Genomic DNA, 22,590 nt, shown 5'->3' with positions numbered 1-22,590 from the left:
TTTTATTTAATATGTGTCTTTAACATGTTTGTGAATATCAGCCATTATAATGCTAAACCACTTCTGGTGATGGTCAGAGATGGTATTCAAGGAGCTCTGGTGATTAAAGAACACCAGCATCCTATTTATGTGTACAGCTCCCACTGATTTCAGTTAAATACTTAACACTTGAAGACTGGAGTATGCTATGTTTAGGACTATCAGCATGAAAGGTTTTACAGGGGGAACAGCAAGCAGTTTTAAGTGTCTGCATTTGAAACACAGTCTGCCAGAATTCCCTGCTCAGCCCAGGAGGAACTTGAATGTCCTCCTCTAAGATAGAATGGCTGTGCCAGGAGTTTGCAGGGACCCCTGAACATCAGGTGCATCATTTATACTGAAGCCTGTGTGGCTTACAGAAAGGCCTTTTCCCTGCCTGCCACATCGGCAGGGCTTGCTCCAGCTGGCAGCTGCAGCCCATACAAAGCAGACGCAGGAGGAAGATGGAGGAGTCTTGTGTCCTTCTCCCAGCAGAGCACAGCGTGGCAGCCTGAGCTTTTCAGTGTGCACATAACCTTGGACGCCCACATGAACGCAGGCTCTGTTTCTGGCTTTGTTTCTTTATTCTTTAATTCTGGATAAAGACTTTATTCTGGATAAAGACTTGTTACACATGGATAGGACTGCAGGCTGACGAGTGCCTGAAGCAGTGGGTTACAGGGTTAGCGTTGCTTGCTTTCTCCCTCTTTAACACAAAGAATATTTAATTCTGTCACACAAGAACGGGGAGCAGCTCGAACAGCAGTGAGCGGGGATGCCCTGCCCCAGCCTCAGCGGCAGCCAGGTGCCTGAGACCTCTCGTGTGAGGGGCCTTGGCGTTTTCTGAGGTTCAATCCTGAGCTCACTGGTCCCTTCTTGGTCCCAGGGCCGTGCTGTGGGGGTGACGATCCAGAGGTCCGTGTGCCTCCGGTAGCTGCTTTCCTTCCCGCCGCCTCTGAGGACGCAGCCCCGGCCCCACAGGGCCGCCCCTCGCCATCGCAGCGGCCACCGTGAGGGGCTGTGGTGCAGGCTCCGCCGGGGCTGCCAGGTGCTCTCGGCACCGCATTAGGCCCATTACGTTGGGTTAATTAACACAGGAGATCGGCTTAGGAGACTAAGTGGCTGCCTGGAAAGGCTTGGTGGTGCTTCAGGAGCAGCGCACGTTGCAGGAGGATTTGTGGAGCGGCTCAATTGGTGGCACAGGTAGGCTCGGGGCTGCCCCGAGGAATGTTTTATATTTAATTTTATGGGAAAGCTGCTGCTGTGGAAGGAGGGAGTGCTGGCCCTGTGGTGCCAGGCACGGGGCAGTGCCCCAGCCTCTGCCCTCAGGACCATGTTTTCCAGCCTGGGCCCTACCTGCAGGCAGGTGTAAATCTAGCAGGCCTGAGGAGCCTCAGTTGCCAGCATTTACCCTTAAAAATATGATACCAAGATGTCATTGTTCCCCAGAAGTGTCTCATTTTCAAATGGGACAGCTTGTGGTGTTTGAGCCTATTGCAAATGCGTGGGTTGGTCTGTTAGGGAAGCAGGGCGTGGTGTTGCTGACATGGCCAGCGTGCCCAGGTTGTCTTTCAAGGAAAGAAATCTCAGAGGGTATTTTTAATGGTTTAAGCATGTCTTCCTTTGGAGAGCCTTGCAACTTCGTGGTGAACCTCAGGCCCCAGCACTGAGCTGTGCCTCAGGCCCAAACCTGAGACACGTTGTTGTGCCTGTGGTGCGGCACGGGGCTGAGGCGGTTGCTGAGGGGGGCAAAAGGCAGTGGGCCTGGGCTGCAGCCGCGGCTGGAGGTGGGCTCTTAGAAACAAATGGGTGTGGAAAAAACATCTATCTGGGGAGAATCAGAACAGGCTACTAAGAGGCCGAAGTGCAAGTCCGAAGATTGGAAATATCTCTCTCAGTGTTATTACTGCGTGCCATTAAAAATACATTGTGCATATTACATGACTCATTATTCATGAAGCAGGTTCCATACCTTTTGTCTGTTGGAGTAACAGTAGAAAGGGTAAGGAGAGACACTGGAGCACACCTTTGTTTCTTTCTGTAAATTTTTAATAACGCCTCTAGCTAACCAGTTGGTGAAGCTCAGTTCCTGCATAAAAGTAGAAAGGCAGAGCTATCTACAGGGCGACTAAGCCTTTCAGAAGCTAATTTGAGCTTGTGTTCATCCACGCCAATGATGATTAAATTACCTATCAAGTGTGCAGAGCTATCAGGATTCAGGGCATTGAAAAACAAGGTGAATTTATCTGATTGATTTAAAAGACATGGGTGGAACAAGTGAGTTAAAAAAAAGTCTATTCCTTATAGATACTATAAAAGTACTTCTGGCAAGCTAATGAACTTGTTACTAATCCTCCAAAAATTGTTTTGCCTGTCCAGAAAACAAGTTTATCAGTTGGAATCAAAGTGCTTTATCCAAATGAGTTAGCAGGCTGAATTAATTCATGAGGCAGAAACAAAGCAACTTACTAGGTTCCATCCTTATAGTGAGCAGAGATGTTTAAAATTAAAATATGCAAGCATCATCTGTACTTTCTATACACAGTTTCCAAAAGCAGGTAGTAACACTCAGATTGGATATTGCAACAGAAGGGAGAGACCAGCTCTTCTGGGTCTTGCACCTTCCTCAAGCAAAACTTTTGTTGCAGTTGATGATAGGGGGAGGAGGAAGAGGTTTCTAGAATAAGCTTAGGGTGAAAGATTGCGAGACTCGTGCAACTGTATTTGCAAGCTGTGCTGCTGTTGCATGTTGGTTCTCAGTTCTCTGTATTTTTTTTCCTTGAGAGAGAAAAAACAAACAGGTCAGTTGTGTCAAATTCATCTCCAGCATAACCCCAGTTCACATCAGGAGTGGATTTTGCTGTTATTTATGATTCGTGTCTTACTCTAAACTTAATAGCGAAGCACTTTGAGGGAATTCTGATTTAGAAAAGCACTGAAATATGCATGTAAGTCGATGAAGTGCTTCTCTAGTAGGGGCCTTGCTTATGAGATGCCTGCTTGGAGTAAAAATTCTAGAGATTTTTCCAGCTGAATCCTAGATCTCAGTCCAGTGCAAAGCCACATCCTGGCTGGCTGGCTTGTTTGCACTTGCAGTGGAGGTGACTTGTGAGAACACCAAGGGCAACCTTTTTAAAATTGTCAGTAGGATAATGGTTATTTCCAGTGCTTTCCGCTCTGCGTAATAAAGCAGTCAAAATGGATTTAAGGCATATACATGTCTATAATGCATTATAAAGCATTTAAAGTGATGGCAACAGATTTGAAAATGTGTTTATGCATTTAAATCTGCAGACACATCTGAATATGCATTGGGTGTGGGTATCTAGTCATGGCTTTGACTGTCCATTTAGTTGGGGGGGGAGTGGAGAAAGATTTAAAAAAAAAAAAAGTCAGAAAATATCTCGAGTCTTTATCACCACAATTTGTAATATATACAATATATGGACTACACATAGAGCGAGAATATAAATCTGGAAGAAAATGCTTCATACATTATAAAAATGCTGGCCACACCTTGTTAGCATAATATTGCCTAACAGATTAAACAGGAGCATGATAAATCTCTCAAATAAGATGAAAGCGAATCACTTTTGTGTGCTTGTTCCAAAGAAGATTTTCTTCTCATATCTGGATTTCATTTTTTGTAGAGAAACTTACTCTAAACTTTCTTACTCTATACAATTCTTTTTAGATAAAACAATGCTGAATAAGAAAAACATAGAAAATAATCTGATGGCTAATGAAAGGATTGTTTTCCTTCTCTTAAACACCATCCTGCCAACTTCCTGACATGTGCAAGCTCCCAGGTAGCTGGATGCCACCACACATGGGATGCGCCCAGGCTCCTCTTTAGCCCCACTGGCCGAGGCACTGGCAGCAGTCATTGCGGCACAGCCAGGGGGCTCCTGGCCCCCGGCTCCTCCTGCCAGCCCCCTCCTCAGCAGGCGGTCTGGAGGTCTCTGGTTAGCAGAGAGCACTGGCAGGAGGGCAGCACCAGGTGTGTTTAGGGTGGCCGATACGTTCCACTGATTTGGTTACTGTAACGTAGCCACCTGGCAGTGAAGAGAAAATAAAATCCTTGGAGGTGATGGACATTTCAGTATGATGTATCTGCTTATGATTTACACTTTTTTTTCCCCCTTGTGAATACTGTATTCCCAAACATTGCTGATAGACTCAGCAGGCGAGTTCAAAGGGCAAAAAGAGATATTGGTGCATGAGACAGGAAGCTGAACGCCTGGGGTTGTTGGAGAGTACGCTCATCTGACAAGAGGGCTGCCAAAATAGATGTTTTGAGTGTTACATATCGGAAATGTTAAGTATTGCAGTGAAGAGCCACAACAAATTAGTTGTATTTCATTAAGTGATTAGCTAGAACAGATTAGATGTTCACTTAGCCTAAATTGCTTGCAGTAGCCGGTTCTAGTTAACTCTGATTTAAGCCAAGGGACCTGAAGTTACGTGCTGAACTGGCTAAATTCCCAGCTTCACAAACTGTCAGCTCTGCCTGTGCTTTTGCCTTCACCTCTCTGAAACGTGGCAACATGGAGATATGTGCAGGAGGACCACCAGCTTCCAGAAAGGAAAAGGGAATAGGTGAGAACTGCTCACGATCTGCTTTACACAGCGGTTCCAGCTTTGAGCTGCCGTGTTAGCAGTTGGTGTGGACATCCCATGTATTGCACACTCGGGAGTCAGGAGCTCAGACCTGCTGGAGCAGGATGCTCCTGCGGGCAGGGAATAGCAGCAGGGGTGAGTCATGTTGCCAGCCTCGTGCTCTGGGTGTGAGGAGCTGGGTTTTCTGTGTGCATATGCAAGGCTTTGCACTGCAAGGGCCTGACCTGTTCTGTGCTCTGCCATGTCTATGTTCAGCTGATCTTGGAATTATGTGTTTTCATTAGTTTAAATCTTCATTAATTGAGAAGACTCCTCCTGCGTGATTTTTATTTTTTTTCCCCTGAGTTACTTTCCTTGAGAGTTCATGTACCCCAGGAGCCACCCAGCCTCACTCCCTGCCTGTTTTTCAGGATGGGCCCAGCTCTGGTGTGCTCCCTGATGCTGTCTCCCACGGGGGTTTGGCAATCTCTGGACTGATTTTTGTGGCCAGTTGAGGCAGTGAGGCCGTTTGCCACCTCTCCATGATCTCGGGCAGGGGGGGCGATGTTCCCGCCTGCGCTTCCTTCCCAGTTTCCCCAGCCAAGGTTGCGTCACTGACCCTTGCAGGGGATGGAAAAGAACGGTTGCATTTATGGGAGGAAGGGGTTTATGCAAGTGCAGTGAGCTCCGTCCTCTGTATTCGTCACTGTGCTCTGAATACCTTGGCCTGAAACCTGCCATGCAGCTCCGAGCGGGACTCAGTGGGGCATGGGGCACAGGGCAGCACGTGCCTGCTGAAGTGTGAAGTGCCTCGCTGCTGGGCATCGAGTGGCTGTGCAGGGGGAGATGCTCGACTCTAACTTCTCTCTTTTGAGAATGCTGTGGTTTGGTCTTAACTGTGGCTCTTTCCACTTGCCATTTGGATGTCCGTTTTGTTCCTCTGCATGTTCAGTTGCTGAAATCTCATGTTTGAGCAATTTTTTGTGGCTCTGCACAGGATGGAGAAGGCTGCTGCAGCCTTCGTGCTGATGCTCGGGCAAGTTGAATGGCTTTGTTCTCTTTGCTGGTGCTTTAGATCTCAGCAGTGGCTGGAGACCCAAGGAGCTCTCTGCAAAATGCAGACATAAGGAGATGTGGTTTTCCACCCAGAAAGTTTGTTGGGTCCTAGGGATGTTGTACAGTGAAGAGAGACACAAAAGCACAACAGCGCTGGTGGGCTGGCTGCTGGTGCGGTCCCTCTGAAGCAGGGCAGGTGCTGCCATTGCTCAGCGTGGCTGGACACGCAGCACGACCTGCAGTGCGAGCGTCTGTCATGGCTGGCAGTGACGCCCCCCAGGTCAGCGCTCCTGCACCTTCGCTGCCCCTCTGAGAGGTGGGAGCTGGGTGAGGCCCCCTGTGCTGCGCGATGGGGCCGTGCTGGTGTGAGGGCGGGTGGCCATGTCCTGGGTGCTCCTGTCCCTGTCAGTTCAGTCCCTTTGCCCCAAAGGGTGTTCCTGTGCTGTCTGTGGGTGAAGGGTGCTGGCTGAAACCGAGAGAGCGGGCTGAAGGCTGAGGGAGGGAGCTAAGGCACCCCTTTGGCGTGACACTAGCGTCCAGGGGATGTGGCATGATCTCCGATGGCATTGACACCACAGCTGCCCCAGCCATGCTTCTGGGAGGTTTCTTGTTGTTAACAGTATAAGGAAGTGTTTTGTCAGCTCCAACAGGTGTGAAAGGGGCCTAACTCCTGGCCCAGCAGCAGCAAAGGGCTTTTCAAAGACCCTGGGTATTGTTAGCTCAGTACAAAGCAGCCTTCCTATGACTGAGAATCTGACTTAACAGCTTCATTTGTTGCCCTGAGGACTGAAATTCACTTCTGTAAAGCGAAAACAAGCTAAAAATGACCCTTTGTGTAAAGGCCAGTCAGGGCTTGGGGATGGGGAGAAGGCCAAAAAGCTGTGGCCACACGAGATCGTGTTTGGCTCCCACGTCCTTGGTGTGAGGAGACCCACAAGGACCCCGGGCCAGGAATCCGTGTGCATCTGCAGCCCTATAGACCCGAAAGAGACATTTCAAGGGGAGTAATTGCACATCTCGCTAACTGTAGCTCTCGGTTGTGTGTTGTAACAGGGATTGACAAAGAGGTGGAGGAAACTCCACAAGAGTACTTGAGAGAAGGCATGCGTGTGTGTGTTTGTCTGTGTGTGGTAGCCTGAGGGCTCGGGCTAGGTTGCACGAAGTGGTGCTGGAGGGATTTGATTTCTCCTCGGGAAGGCATCAGGTGCCTTGGAAGGGAAATATGACCCGGATATGGCTGGGAGCTGCAGTACTTGAAGACAGGCTTCCAGCAGTGAGCCCTGTAGCACAAGGGAATATTTTCAAGGTAACATATAGCCAAAGTGTGAATCTCTTCTTTTTTTTCAGTGCTTTTTTTTTCACCATAATGAAACCAATCTGTAACTGCCTTTTTGAGGGGTGTGATGTTCCTACAGCTCCCAAAGGTTATCAGACTGATTTTAGTGCAAGCTTAGTGTTTGAGTGAAGTTTTTGGGGTTGGTTTCCTGCAGGGATTCACAGCGAGCCTTTAGGTATCATGTCTGGAGGGACAGGTAGGCTGCTGTGGCCCTGTGCAGTGGGGTTTTGTGACCAGGAAGGCTCCAAAACCCCTGAACTTCCAGTGGGATTGGGAGGGAGTTCATCCGAGGTAGGTGTTTGAGGGGATTGATGTGTGGCTTGCCCATTTTTGCTGCTCTGGGCAACTTCTGATGATTGTTCAGAGGGCAGGAGAGCCCCAGTTGCCAGTGCGTTGTTGTACATCTGATGCAGAGATGCACTTGGGAAAAAAGACAGCAAAATCTTACTCTTGTATGTCTCAAGTGCTGTCCCAGTTGCATTGCATACTCAAATAGGATTATTTTAGCAGTGGTCAAAAAGCACTGCTATGCATTTACAGTCCCAAACAACTCTGTTCTGCACAAACATCTAGCTATTGAGCATGGCCCCAGGTTGTCCAGATAACTCAATTTCTGAGTTTTCACAAGAAAAATTCTTCAGAAAATACACTGAACACAATTCTTTCCCTTTCCCGCTTCTGTGTGGATTTGGTAAATATGCAAAAGATCTTTATCTGATGCCCCTGATCCTCTAAAAGGCCCCCAGATGATCAGCCCTCCACTCCCCGGTGAAACCATTAGACAAAAAGAATACCCAAAGGTGACTGAATGCTGCTGCAGTGTTTGCTTTAGTTCCCACGTTGTTTTCCCTCCCTCCCCCAAGTCCTATAAGCTCTGTAACTGCCAAAACCACACCTGAACGATGATTTTTAGCAGGTGAGAGTAGACACCTGGGGAACTGATGCTTGGGGTGGTGGTGGTGAACCTAAAAATTGAAAAGCGAAGCAACTTAAACCACTCAAACCACCCCTAACCTTCAGCCTCCTGACACGAGCTGTTTCTCTGCCTGCATATGTGCTTTTTGCATAACCTCTTCTAATTACCTGGGTTAAGATAAATGGGAGAGGAGTGGGCAGCCACCTCACCTTCCTGCAGGAGCAGTGCCAGCAATCCCAAAAGCTGTTCCCACACGGCTGCTGTCAGCTGGGAACTGGGGAGCCGGCGCTCAAGTCCTTGCAGAAAGCAGGCCCGGCACGGGGTGCTGAGCTCTGTGCAGGACCGGTGCTGGGTGGTGAGCTCTTGGCCTGATGGGCTCCTCCAGGAGCGTGGGGTTGTGTGGGATGGGTTTGCTGCTCGCCAGCCATCCCCAGCCCGTCCACTCTCGCGGGCAGGCTGCACGTGTGTGCGCACGATTGCGCTGAGCGCTGCTGCGCTTACGGTTGGCTTTCTTCCTGTGGTTAAGAGCTTCAGGCATGCTTCTCGGGATCAGAGCACAATGCGAACAACCTTGCAAAGTAAACACATCCACCTAGAACTTTTATTTTCCCAAATCACTCCTTTAGCTAATGTTTCAAAGGTATATACGCAACGCATCTGGTACAAACCAAATACTTTCAGTCTGTTGGATCCTAGAGTCAATATTTGCCCAAGGTATTACAAAGATGGTCATCAAATTCTGACTAAAGGGAAGAATGCCCTGGCTGAAGGCTGCTCTTGGACCAACATGTGGGCGAGGGGACCCAGTGCTTTCTGATGGGGCATCTCTGATGCCACCAGGCTCATCTGCTGCCGCTGGTGACAGTTTCAGGTCACCCCTTGTGGCCACATGCTGGTGAGGGCAAGGTTGGCTCTTCGCCACTGCTGCTGCTCCTGCTCCTTTTCCAGCTGTTCCCCTGGGCAGATGGGATGTGGCAGAGCTGTGCGTGATGGAGGCAGTGGGTAAATCACTGTATTTGACCCTCCTGGTTGTGCTCCTCTTCCAGCTTTTTGTACCAAACTTCTTACTGCGTGCGACTTTTGGGTTCCTGGTGCTATTGCAGCCTCACTGTAGGCTTCCTGCCGACACACTTGCTGTGCTTGCAGTTGAGTTGTGGAAGTTGGCCTAATTCGGGGTTGAATCAGCCCTAGAAATTACATTAAAATCTGACTTGCCTTTTGGTCAATAGAGAATCGCTTGGGTAAATAAAGGTCAAATCTTTAGTTTCTTTTTTGGTATTTACATAGCTCCGCATCTAGGCGAACTCCCATTGCCTCAGGAGCGTTCAGGAGCTGACTCACTTATAACAAATTTTTCTTACTCTAACTGAAATCAAACAGCAAGAGCTTGACTGTAGGATGACCTACATCTAACCTGTCACATTTAGGGTAAACCTAAGTGGATTGTGCTCTAAACTGAACTGAACCTACTCGTAGCTCTGTAGCCTGGTCAATAATACGTGGACTACATCTAACTGCCATAGCGAGCATCTCCCTCATGCTGGCAGAGTGTTTCTGCAGGCAAAACTCAGCAAAGATCAGTCCACCAGGGGAAAAACGGTTGTTTCCTGGTCACTGCTGACTATTGGAAATGCCAGGTCAGTAAGCGTTGCTCTTATCTACAGTACTTCCACTGCAGTTCGGCATGGCTCAGCACATTTGAGGTTTGCGCTTGTAGCAGCGTCTGTTTTTCACCCTGCTCTGCCTCCAGGCCGGGAACTAACCTAGCCTAACATAATGTAACATTACAGGTTTAGTGGGTGGTATCGTTGGTGGGGGGTGGTTGGACGAGATGATCCTGGAGGTCTTTTTCCAACCCTACTGATTCTATGATTCTGTACCCAATGCTATCACAAAACACTTGGTCCTCAGAAACCAGGGCGAAGGGTTAACCGGTTCCTAATCAGGAGTTGACCTCAGCAGAGTGGGGAGGTGACTGCGATGGGAGCCTGCCTGCTGTGGGGTCACGCCATGCCTCGGTGCTTCGTGGAGCAGGTTGGTCCAATTAGCACAACGCACATGGCAGCATTTGATGATCCTCTCCTGCTTTGTAGCAGGTGTTACTTCAAACACCTTGCTTGGATCTCTTTGTTGCATTTAAAAAGCAGAATTGCTCAGTGCAGGTTTTTTTTTTTTCTTCTTCTTGTGGGTGACTTAGCAGTCATTGCATGCCAAGAGAAGTTATTCCTTGTGGTTGCTGTATGTTGTGACTATAGGAAACACCGTGTGTTTAAAAGATGCCTAGCAGTTGATGTTATGGTCCCTATTCTCATTCGCCTGTAACTGTCAGACTAACAAAGTAGGCTGCACTCTGTTAGGTCGCTGCCTGAACTTTCACGTTGCTCTCTGCCTGGGTTACAGTCAGTCACTGTGGTTCAGCGCTCTCAGAACGAGGTCTTGGGGAAATGTCACTCTGGCTCCGTGCCCATCTCTGTATGAAGCTGCAGTTCCCTCTCATGGCACGCTGGGTGGGATGCCTGCCCATCCCTTGTCTGCATGGTCCCATTTCCATTTTTCCTCAGTGCCCCTGTCCATGACTGCCTGCAGGCCCAGGAGTGGTGTCTGGATGAAGGGCTAGGGCACAGCCCAGAGGGCTCTGACCCCTGCTGTGCTGGTGGCGAGTCCCGGTTTGGTACCTCCGCTGCTCTTGTGTTGCTCCAGGACGTGGGGATCAAGGCCGCAGCTGGGTTTAGTACCAGGATTCTAGCTCTGTCTGATCTGCAAGACTTCCTAGAGGCTATGACCCCACAATTCATACAGGCTTGGTGGAGACTCTTAAGTTTGCAGCTTCAGTTTGCAGCTGAATTCCCTGAGGAGTGCTCCCTGCAGCCAGGAGGCAGAGGGGAGAGCAGGCAGGCTGTCTCCGGGGTCCCCCATCTCCTCCCAGGGCATGAGGACACACTGCTCCAGGGGGAGACAAACCACCCAACACAGGTGGAGGGGTCCTGGAGCAGAGGGAGCAAGGGCAGGTTAAATTGAGGAGACTTTGGAATTTGGACAAGGGCCCTGGAAATAGACGTGTGCAGGGACACCACATGTGCATGGCTGAGGGCTGGAGCCTGGAATTCAGGCTGTAAAAGGAGCTTCGCTGCAACACAACAGCTTTTCTACTAATGGGTTTTGGGGTTTCTCCCCAACCAAAACTCAGGCAAAACTTGGTAAATGGATATGCTTGGTTGTAAAGGCAGGTGTCTTGTGGAAATGTCAGTGTTTTCGCGGCTGCTTTGCACATCTGTCGCTGTGTGAGCTCTGGCTCCAGGACCACAGGCTGCTCTTTATCCAGAGGATAGGCTGGGCTGACCTGCTTAGGGAGGACTCGCAACTTGGTAATCAACTAAGGCGGCTTTCTGTGTGAACCCTGACCTGTTGGCTACAAAGGTTGAGAGGTGTTCAATTGGGAAAGGCAGGAAACTGCGGGGTACCACTGCACCGATGAGGAAAAGCTTAAGGAGCAGCCATGCTGCAAACAAGCAGCACCAGTGGTGTTTCCAAGATGGTAATAATGCTGCAGGTGTTCAGACGTGTACTGCACACTCGTGAAGATGTATCCTGCACTGCAGAAATAAGGTGTACCGCAGCAGTAAATCAGCAAAACATAGAACTAGGGATCCGTCGAACCAAGTGTTTCTAGAAGTAAGCATCCCTGAAGCAATACCTAAATCTAGATAGAGAAGTGATTTCTGAGTGCAGTCATGAATTATGATGCTGTGAACAAGGCCCTGTCCCAACCTGTTTCATTCTTAGAGGCACGCTTTGCATAAGCTAACATGGGAAGCCATAGCAGTTAAAATAAAGCCTAACACACGAAATGACCACCGTTCATGCAGGACCTCATCACAACCTTACATATTGATAGAAATATTGTTCTGTTAGGCCGTGAGAAGTGTGAGGACGTGTTCTTATGCCTGCACCTACGTGTGGTTTCAGGAAGCCTAATGTAACAGGCGGATTAAGTGCTTTTTTGCCTATGGCTATTTTACTGGAAATCCCGGTAATGAAGACCTCAGAATAAGCATTTGTGTCCAAAAAAAAAAAAAAAAAAGCATGTTTTCAGTGCTTCCACTCTGGAAAGGGATGAAGTAAGGTTCTATGTTTCTCATGTATTATTGATTATTTATTGTAGCTCTCGCTAGAGGATAGAGGTCTAAGCTATTATGTCTCAAAATGTCAAACCTTAACCTTTGTGCAAACTTTCTGAAGTTCAGTGAGCTGTGTGAAAATGGGCCACCGTGATTGAATAACGTTAATGTGGAAATAGGTAACTCCCACGCAACGCTGTATTTCATCATCTGCAGTGTGGCTTGGATCCGCAACGGTTTCACAGATCTGCGATGCTTGCGCTGATTTCCTGGTGATTCTCCTATTATTATTACAGCTGTACTGAAAGAAACATCTGTACAGAGATAGGAGGTATGTTGCACTGGTACATAGATGCAGATGCTAAAATATATTTACGCCCTCGTGCTGGGGGCTGAGTGGAACTGTTTATTCAGAGTGACTCTGTACCCCAGTTTCCACCATCGCTTTCAGAGGCAGATTCTCATCCTACCGCATGCACTTGCTTTCTTTTCTCCTGTGTGGGTCCCCTTGCATCTGGTTGTATTAAAAACCCTTTGTGACCATGCGATTCAGGTTGCTCAGGGGCACTGACCTACCCCCTCATTGCTTTACTGCTCTGCGTGCTCTGATGTCCTCTGCCAGCTCCCCTTTTGGACATTCTGGCATTATTGCTGCTTCTTCCAGCCCTTTCTCTTCCTCACCTGGTGCTGATCTGCTGCTCCCTTGTCTACCAAGCCCCTGTTGTTGCCCTTTTTCTCTGTCCAAACCTCTGCTGATGCTATCTGTCCTCTTACCCTTGCGCTGCTGAGGCTCCCACACAGCACCTGGTGCTGGCCCTTCCTTATCAGCGCATTTAATGTGTGCCATTCTTATTTTTTCTCCCTAATGGAAAGGTTTATTGTCTGGTAGAAGTAACTCAAGATTTGCATTCTTACTGGGATGGGAAAAAGTCAGGGTTATTTTGTCATAACTACGTGCTCTCGTGAGCAGCTCCCCCCTTGCCCAGTCCCCATGCATCTGTTCCTTTGCTGGAGTCCCAGATCAGCCCAGAACTGGGGTTGTACCACCTGGCTGAGGCTTTCTTGGACTGCCTCTCTCATATCCCCTTTCATCTTTTACTACTGGAAACATACTGAAATTCAGTGTTGCTTTCAAACTTGCTCCAGTTTTGCAAGACTCTTAAAACCTAACATTAGTTGGCCTAGTGCATACACCGGGTGACAGGAAAGGACGCCGTCATCCTGGTTTCTTTCTCGTATAGACCAGAATAGCCCACTGTACTGCAGTGGCTGTGCTAACTTCTCCCTGAGGTCAGTTTAAAGCCCCTGGGCTAGGCCACTGAGTGTACTGAGCGTTACTGAGCAGAGGATCTCAAGCTCTCCATCTCCAGCGTGCTCCTGTCCTGCACTCTGCAGAGCCCAAGCACCTCCCATGCAGGTCTGTCCCAGCCCTCTGCTCCCCTGCGTCTGTAGCCTCATCTTTCTTCTTCAATGGACAGGAAGGTTATAAATAGACAAAAAGGCAGACAAGGTGGCCCAGATTTGTCAAAGACCTCGGCATTCACAATTGAGGCCAGAGCAAATGGCCTGTTTTTAGTCTCTTTTTATTTTGACATGCCTGGCCTCAACATATTTAACCATGTTGAAAATCGCATCTAAAGGTTGCAGTGGATATATCTACAAATATGACCTGCATCTGGTGGTGAATGCTTATGAAAATTTGACCCCATCCAGCTGTAAAATTTTTATTCGATGTGGAGCCAAGTTTATAGCATCAGCAACATCAAGACAAGGTAACAGAGAAGTGTTCAATGAAGCTTTATTTTTCTTTCAGCTCTGGGTAGGGTTAGACAGAAGCATAAGGGAAATAGTACAGCACACATCACCAAGAAAAAAGCAAATATATTTTGAACTTCAGATGCATGTTCATATGTGTGAAGGGGATTTTCCTTTGCAAAACGGTGGGATGCCCGCTATCGCTTTCGGTGAAAGCCCATCTTAGTCCCCAGGCCATGCGTGCGGGTACCAGGAGCCCCGAGTCTATTTCTGGCTCTGTGTCTGGCAGTCCACGTGCCTGGGTGAGTCACTCCTCTCCCCTTTCACTTTCCTTTTCTGTGAAAAGGGGTTACCTATCTTTGGAAGGTGCCTTGACATTGATGATGAAACTGCTAATTGATAATCCTTATAAGTGAGGCCTCAGATGGTAAAGAGCTCACCCCAATGCACAAAAATGTGCCAATAGAAGACAATTGACTTTGTCCAAAAAATTAGCAACGAAAAATAAGCATAATCCTGCAATTAGATCCATCTTGACAACTTCTTACAGCAATTAGTTAGAAGTAGGAATGCATCTCTTCTTTGAGCAATAACATCTTCCCTGAGGTTGCATTATGATAGAGAATGGCTTTTGGTAGGTAGCAGCCTGTAGGGATAAAGGCTGTGTTATTTGGGGAGTCTGGTATAGGAATGAAATTCTGAACAAAGGTATTACTGCTTCTAACGTGATGACGTTAGTTTCAAAAAAAAACAACTGTACTTATACAAATACTCAAAGGTAATTTTCTTTATAGAAGCTAACCTACAAAAAGTATTTACAATTTTTTTTCCTGTACAATTTGGTTAGAGAAATGGAAATATAAATTTTGGGGAAAAATACTGTGAAATGTGTTAAAATGGCTGGAAACCAGTTGATCATAGTGAAATTAAAGTGACTTTTCATTTTAAGATGACATTAAACTTGATTTTCTTTTTTTCCCTTTTTTGTGTGTTTAGAAATGTTGAACTGAAACATACTGTCAACTTGGACACTTTTTCAAGTTGAGAAATTAATCAAAACCAACCTTTTCCTGCTGAAGTTTCATTTTCAACCAAGTAGGCCTCTTCTGATTAAAGAAGTTGCATAAAAAAATCTTAATCAGCCCCGCACAGGAGCACTGCTTTAGTTGTTGGGTGATTCATATCTGTTTTATAAACAAGTTTCATAATAATCTATAGATGCTGCTGTAAGAATCATTACAGAAGTCCTCTTTGCATGTCCAGCAGCCCTTGTACGCCCGAGGGGAGGTGACCCGCAGCGTGGCAGTGCCCTCCTGGTGCTGGAGGCCACGGGTGTGATGGGCACGCAGCACATGGCCCGTGAAAGTCTTCTGTAAGGGCCAAAGGCAGAGAGGAGGCAGTTGTCCCTTTTTTGGCATAGTGAGCACCATGGTGGGTTCCCTGCAGGTGCTCAGGGGCAGAGGGGCTGAGCCCACATGGCTGTGCCCCGAGGACAGGGAGCTGGGAGGCGAGGTGCTGGGCGCGAGCTGTCCAGGAGGCTGATACAGCCAACGGGCCGGGGAGAGGGCTGGCAAGGCACAGGGGTGAGAAGACCCCCAAAGGCTTGGAAGAGGAGGGACGAGATGAGCAAAGCTGAGAGAGGAAATGGGGTGGGGTGAGTGCAGCTCTGAACGCTGCAATACGTAGTTGTGAACTTTTAGCAAAAGGCTTTCAGTAGCGCTGGGTCTAGAAAAGCCTGATGAAGTGAGTGCATCATCCGTGAAATACTGAAATTGGTACTTCTGACAGCCCGTGGCTCTTGGAAACTGCATTTTGCTAGCTCTCAGGCTGTAAGACAGTATACTCTTGAGCTAACCTGCAGGGAACTTCCTTCCTCCTGTTTGCAAAGGAAACAGGAATGTGAAGATATGTATCTGTGCTGTTGTGCCCCCCCGCACTCGTACTTCTTAGTACTGGTGACTTTATCAGCTTTGCTTCAGGCATCTCCTCTTCTGTAGTCAAGGTTATCAGATAGAGATGAACTAGGAAAAAATTCTGCGCTTTTGACTCGGACCCTTAAAATATAACTGATGGAACCCAGGATCCAGCATTGCTCTTACTTTACAGATCTTACAGAAGATCAGCAGTCAAATACCAAAACTGCAGATTGATGTCTTACCTTTGAATCACCAGATTTAAAAAAAAAAAAAGTGCTTCTTTCAGTGAAACCTGCACAGCAGTGCCATCTTACCGTTGCACACTATAACAGACTTCAAGGCAGCCAAGTACACACGTGTAGCTGTGCTTTTAAATTGTGTTTAATGCTGTGACAAGTTCCGAACTGCAGAGACGAGGTGCCAGCACGCTGCAAGGTCTGTTTGACAGAATAATTAAGAAACCAGCTAGCTGATCTTATGCATTTTTTCAGTGTGAAAATGACCTCCCTACTGCTCCTCCATGTCCTCCTTTGTGTGGCAGCATTGTGACTCCTGCTCGGTGACTGAAGGCATTGCTGCCAAGCTAGCTTGTAAATATTTGTCACCTTAGTGCTAGCAAAGCAGAGAGGCTCCGCAGTGTGCAGGGACCTCGCATTCATGGCCTCGCTTGCCCCGTGCCTCTTGCAGGTGCCCGGGCTGCTCACTGGCAAACCAGGAGCCCCCTCTCAGTCCCAGTTTGGCTCAGAGAGAATTAAGTCTAACAGGAAAGTGCAAAGTGTTGTTCAGCTTCACCTCTTTCAGAGAGCAGCCTCTGCTTATACAGTAAATGGGCGTAAAAGCTCGAAATCCTCATGTACATAAAAAACAGGGCTTGTGCCAAGTCAAAAATGTTTGAGATTCATTCTTTGGAAACAATTTGTGTGATTTCTTCTGTTTTTCTTCAAGCGTGATTCTGTTTTTCTTCAGCACTGCTTGCTGCTTGGGGTGTGTGGTTTGACACTCAGCTTGTCAGTTTAGCTTTTTGAGATTGTGAGTTTTTTTGAAGAGGGCACATCTGTGGTTATAGAAGAAAAACAAGAAGCATCAAATGTTCAGTGCACAAAGAAGCAGAGCTTGGGAGGATCTTAGAAACAGTTAGCAGAGATGACATTCATTTGACCCAGACCTGTTGAGGGCTAACATACTATCTGTAAAATTACTTATTTGTCAAGCTTTCAAATGCCCTCTGGAAAATTATCATAATAAGAAAGAAACAGTTTAACTACAGTTATAGTTGTGACATTTTATAATAAGCCAAGGATCTTAAGCATCAAGAATATTCACTTTGTTTTTTATTTTATTTTTTATTTAGTGGCCGCCCACAGTTTAGAAAAAAAGAGTGCATTCAAAAAAGCTATTAAGTGAAGGGCTTCTCTTAATAAAATAAATAAATAAGTCATGATTTCTAAACAACAGATACAATTGCCAGGACAACAGCTCGTTCTCAGTTGTGTCAATGGGAGCTTTGCTGTCAGGGCGTTGAGCGGTAAAATTACTGCCTTTCAGAGAACAGGAGGGAGCGTTGGGACCATGGCTTCATCCCACCGTGCTTCGGAGTACCTGGGTACTGCAGCAAGAGCCTAGGAATAGTTTGGACAGATGGAAGTTTGACCAGTGCATGTAGACATTCAGCCAAGACGGAGAAAGTTCGAATTGCAGAGCTGCGTAGGCTGAGGCAGCTTTCTGTGTAGAAGTGACCTGTATGTAAACCTGGCTAAAAAATAACAGACAAGGGCATTTATAATGTTGTCTGCCTTTGTTAAAACGCCATGATTATTCTTCACCCTCTCTTTTCTGGCTATGCAAGTGACTGTACTGTATGACTGCTTGCGTTGCCTCAGATAGGTTTTTTTAACGTATCATGCGGTAGCTCCTGCTTCCAGACCAACTTGAAACACCCAGGTTTTCTGTACAAGAAGTGCATGTATTCTGAAGTTACCTTTTAACATGCAATGATGTTTTAAAATGACCCTGCTGAGTCAGTACTAGCCACAGATTTATAGCCATTTATTCGATTTGTTAAATTAACAAATCAGGAGTGTCTGCAACAGGCTGTGGATAGTGCTTGCAATACCGAGAAGTTCACGGAAAATCCTGCTCAGTGGCAAAGCCTGATTAGGAAACGTTATAGGTTTTTTTTTTTTTTTTTCATAATAGGTGAGATACACATGCCTAACATATGGTTGCTATAAAATAGCTTAGATGAGTCAGATCTTAGCTGGCAGCTGTAGGCAAGGTTGTTCTGGCTTCTTAGATAATACAACCACTTACCATCTTTTTTTGTTGTTTGTTACTTAACTACTTTACTGTTAAATAATACTAACCTGATTTGTAGACACTCCCATTTGAGTAAAACAGAAAGGCAAGATTTATGATGTAAATCCTGTTGTGTTTGTAGCTGATTAAAGCTGTATCCAAAGTCAATCAGCCTCGCCGTGGCGATGACTAATTCTAACCAAATCATCGGACTTCTCAGGAAGCTGCTGCTGTCCCACTCCCTGTTCAATTCAGTTACGCATACCAGGAATCTTAAGAGGCTAAGAAGCACCAGAAATGGCACTGATTTGATGTGGTTTGCAGTGATGCAGGATGTACCAATGCACTGGCATTGTTCTCTGATCTTTGCATGCAGCTCCTGCAGGTAATCTCAGCTTGCAAAATGTCCTGAAGACTTTGGCTATAAAGCAAAGGCAACCAAAGCATCCCAGGGACTGACTATGGAGGGAGGAGGTTTTGGAGTGGTGGGATGTGGCTGCCTTATGAGCACGAAGGTGTCAGCTCAAGTCCGCGCTTGGAAAGGCATCTGGTTAGGGAGCCCTTCTCTCGGGTGGGCTGCAGGATAGCATGGTAAAAAAACAGTTAGTGGACATCTCAAGTGTTGCGAGGACCATGGTTATTGCATTCCTGATTGATAAGGCTCGTGCTTCTTACAAAACTTTCTTCTTGCTAATTGCTACTCATTTTTGCTAGTCTGCTCTGTTTTGTTGTGCCTTGCCCTGTAGTTTCTAGCAACCAAGGGGGAATGACTAACATGAATCACATACATCCAGATCGGTCACTGCGGCAATGTAGGCTTTTACTTGCTTTTTCAAGCCAGAGTGCTTAAATGACGACTGCTTAAAGGCTGAGGTTTCCAGATCTCTCCCCCCACCTAACCAAATCCTGTTTAGCACCACACATGCCCCAGTTCATCCTAGAGCACCCTCCAGGCAGCCCACTTCCTGAAGCTGCCTGCAGTCTGTGTGGAGAAGTAGTTCTAAGATGAAGAGTCACAAAAAGAAGGATCACAGGAGGCAATGTCTCTAGTACTATTACTTTGTCTTTGCTAATGGCAGGCACACCTACTTCCTCTGACTCTAACCAGAGGAGGACTGGCTGTCAGGTGGTAGCAATGCAGTTGAGAAACAGAGCTTTACAAGTGCCTAGCCCTGCCTTATATACCATCTGCCACTTATGGAAACTTAAGACTTGCCAAAGAGAGGCTGGTTCTGGGTTTTCAATATTTAATGCTCGTTGGAAATGACAGCAGCATTACCCATTACCCCAGTGAGATCAAGCTAAACGCCACCCACAGTAGTGGATGTTCGTACGCAATTGCAGAAATAAACAGAAAGTGTGGAAAGTGTAGAGGCAAGCTGTAGAACGAGACTGTTACCTCCTGGACATACTTTCAACACAGTGACATTAATTTTTTTCCAAAAGACTGTCATTCACTTCTTCAATTCTTTTTGTTTTAACTCTTACAGGACAAGAAAAACAATTCTGTGTGAAATGGTAGCCATCACAATAACTGAACAGGATCAGGCTGCTCAGAAACCCTGCTTGGCAGTGGCAGGCCTTTAATTACTAAATAAATGGCTCCAGTGAGAGTCAGCTATGGTCAAAACTCTCTGCTGACTTCTATCTGCTTTCTTTCTGCCACCAGGAAACGGGGGGAGGCACCTGTTTCATACAGCGCAGTAAGGTATGACTTAGAGAACATACATTAAGAGCATCAGTTCTCTCTGAAGTAGACTGGCAGGTAGCTATGGGTGGATAACTAAATATAGAAGGTGTGAATACCACTTTCTGCTTATCTCTTTCTTCTTCTCCCTGATGCATGTCAGTTCTTTTCTCTCCAGCGGTTAAGGGTCAGCTAAGACTCACCGTCAAGCTCAGCTGCTCAGCCCTTCTTGTGTTTTGTGGAGTTCAGATTCCTTCAACCCAAGGAGAAGTGGGTAGGGCAGGCAGGTTCAGCACTAAGATACACAGGATTCACCACCACCACTGAACAAACCCCACACACCTACAACAGCTGCATCGCACTACTCACTGAGAGTGAAGAGTGAAAATCCAGGTGACCATCTAGGCGCTGTGTGATGCAGCCTTGAGGCCCCAGATGTATCTCATGCAGGCACCATGCTCTCTGTTGCTCCCTGCATCACTCTTTAAAAACCGGGCAGATAAAATTTTCCAGTCCTGGGTTTAGATGGCAGCAGAGTTATGTCAGTTCTGTTGCTTTAGATTTACTATGGCACTTTTTTGTTTTGATAGTCTTCAGTGAAATAAATCAAGCTCTCTTCTGCTTGTTTTAATGCAGAATTTGTGATTACCTTATGTAAGCACATGATTTGCAAACTCCATCGAGATGCAACTTAACCTGTAATTCAAATACCTGATAATTTACATTATGACCTGTTCACTTCCCTGAAATAGAGACTATCTAAATAACCACGGAGTCCCCTTCTTTCCCATGAAGAATCAGCAAGTTCGGTCAACAGGCTCAAAGAACTGAACTGTAGCAGTGAAGGGATTGATCTCTGTGCTAGGAAATGCAGTGTTATGGAGTGCAGTAGTTACACTGACAGCATTTACAAGGCTGTGGCCTGAGCTGTGTGACAAAAGCTTTTCCTCCATCCTCTTTTATCAACACAAAGACTGTTGCAGAACCTTGAACAAGCATTGATTTTCCTTGTATTTGTGGCTTTATTAACACTGTTTTCTTTCTGAAATTACTTGTCATATAGCGAGATGTAAAACGCCTCCCCCCCTTAAAAACAAACAAAAAAAACCATCACACTGTATTTGTCTTGCCACAGGTCCCACAGCACACAGAATTGGATAATTTACATAGCTATTGTAATGAACTACCAGGACTTCATGATCCTTATGATCTAAGTAACTGATGGCTTTGCCTAGCTCATTCAGAAATGGAGGCTTTTACAAGTAAGCCACTAAATTTAGTATATCTGAGATGAGGCTCAAACCCACCTTTTTGCCTAGTGTCACTTGTTCTCACCTGTTCAACAAACATAGGAAGAAAAACATTAAGCATAGCAACCAGGCCACAAAGAAACCATCTGCCTAAAAACAGAACCAAAATGAGAAGGAAAAAAAAAGTGAGCTGAAAAAGTCAGATCAGCTAAATGACAGATAGTTGTAGCAGAAACTAGCTTTAAGCTCACGAGGTCTAGATTTGAACATTTCTAAGCAGTTAAGCTGTTACAAAACATGCTCATAAGAAAACTACATAAATGAACTTAATTTTTGGTGCTCGAGTTTGTGCTCTTTGTACAACTGGTTAAGGCTGGTAGTATGAAAGATCCTCTTGAAATGAGTCTACAGCCTTCCCACTACTGAAAGTAATGGGTATATGTACACTTTCTGCATTTATTTACACCAGTTTTACTAAAGGGAGATAAGATCATTATAGGTAAGTGAAGAATATCCCTTCAGGGCATTTCCAGCTTATCATAGAAGTATTTCCTCTGGACTGGGTAAGAAGGTCATGGAAGGAGAAAGGTTATTCTGTTCACTTAAGACAAGGAAAAGAATGAGTGAGCTTACTGTCCAGCTGCCTGGGAGGAGATGCAAAAATCCTGGTAGCTTACTTTTTTTGAGCTGCTAACGCAGAAAGTAAAAGCAGTTACAGTGAACTCTGACAAAGAGATCTTTGGACGTGTGACCTGTTCAGTCTTATTACAAACTTATGTGTTTCCAACGCAGTAAGTGCTGAAGACCAGGCCTAAAAATAGCAAAAAAAACACCAAACAAAAAAAAACAAACCACTAAACTGACAGGAAATGTAAAAACTTTTCAAATGTGAGACAGCAAACCTGATGAAACACGTTTATATTCCCAGTTTGATGGGCATTTTAAACACCAAATAGCAGCATTGTCATGGGGCAGTTATAATCTCTACGTCCCAAGGTAAACATCCACAGACCAGAACAGTGGCTAGCTCAGAATCTGCAGGGAAATAATACCTATAAATAAATACCTTTCTAAATCAGAACTAAATAGAATTAAATTAAAGATTAAAGTTTTGCTCAGCGTATCTTACCTATTACTCAGTCTTCTAAAAGCTTATCTTTTGATGAGGTCTTGTCCCTTCTTTGCATATGTATCTAGTAAAAAGTTTTCCATCACGGTACAAAAAACAAAAACAAAAACAAAAACTTTCTAACTAAATTACAGCATGCATTCTTATGAATTTGACATCAGATGCTCTGATCATGACGGGTATTTTTTTTCCTCCTATTACATACTTGTAAAAGCACTGATTAAGAACAAAGAAAACCTTAATGCAGAGTTAAAGCTATGCATTTTTCTAAGCTAAACTGAACATGACTTCCCATTACAAGGTATGTTAGGAAAACTCAGGCATCACCTAAATAAACTCTACTGTACAATTGAGCTGCCACTGAAAAAAGCTGCATGGGCTTCTGTGTGTCAGGGGGAATCAACATATTTATCTCAATTATTGTGAAGGAACTACCAAGCAATAAAGGAGGTGCAGAGTTTACTTTCAGTGTCCAATTATGGAAGAAAGACAAAGGAATAAACTTTGTTTTTTAA

The 22,590-nt window shown here is 46.0% G+C and overlaps 1 long non-coding RNA gene across 1 annotated transcript; it reads left to right on the top strand.

Moving 5' to 3' along the window:
- The first annotated feature begins 920 nt into the window (after positions 1–920).
- LOC121073810 lies at positions 921–22,172 on the top strand. The gene is made up of 2 exons (XR_005821954.1): positions 921–1,221; positions 19,500–22,172. It is a non-coding gene; the product is annotated as an uncharacterized LOC121073810 (long non-coding RNA).
- Positions 22,173–22,590: the final 418 nt, after the last annotated feature.

This window comes from Cygnus olor, chromosome 8 (assembly GCF_009769625.2).
Source record: "Cygnus olor isolate bCygOlo1 chromosome 8, bCygOlo1.pri.v2, whole genome shotgun sequence".
In the NCBI taxonomy this organism is placed as follows: domain Eukaryota; kingdom Metazoa; phylum Chordata; class Aves; order Anseriformes; family Anatidae; genus Cygnus; species Cygnus olor.
This window is presented reverse-complemented; position numbering and strand designations above follow the sequence as displayed.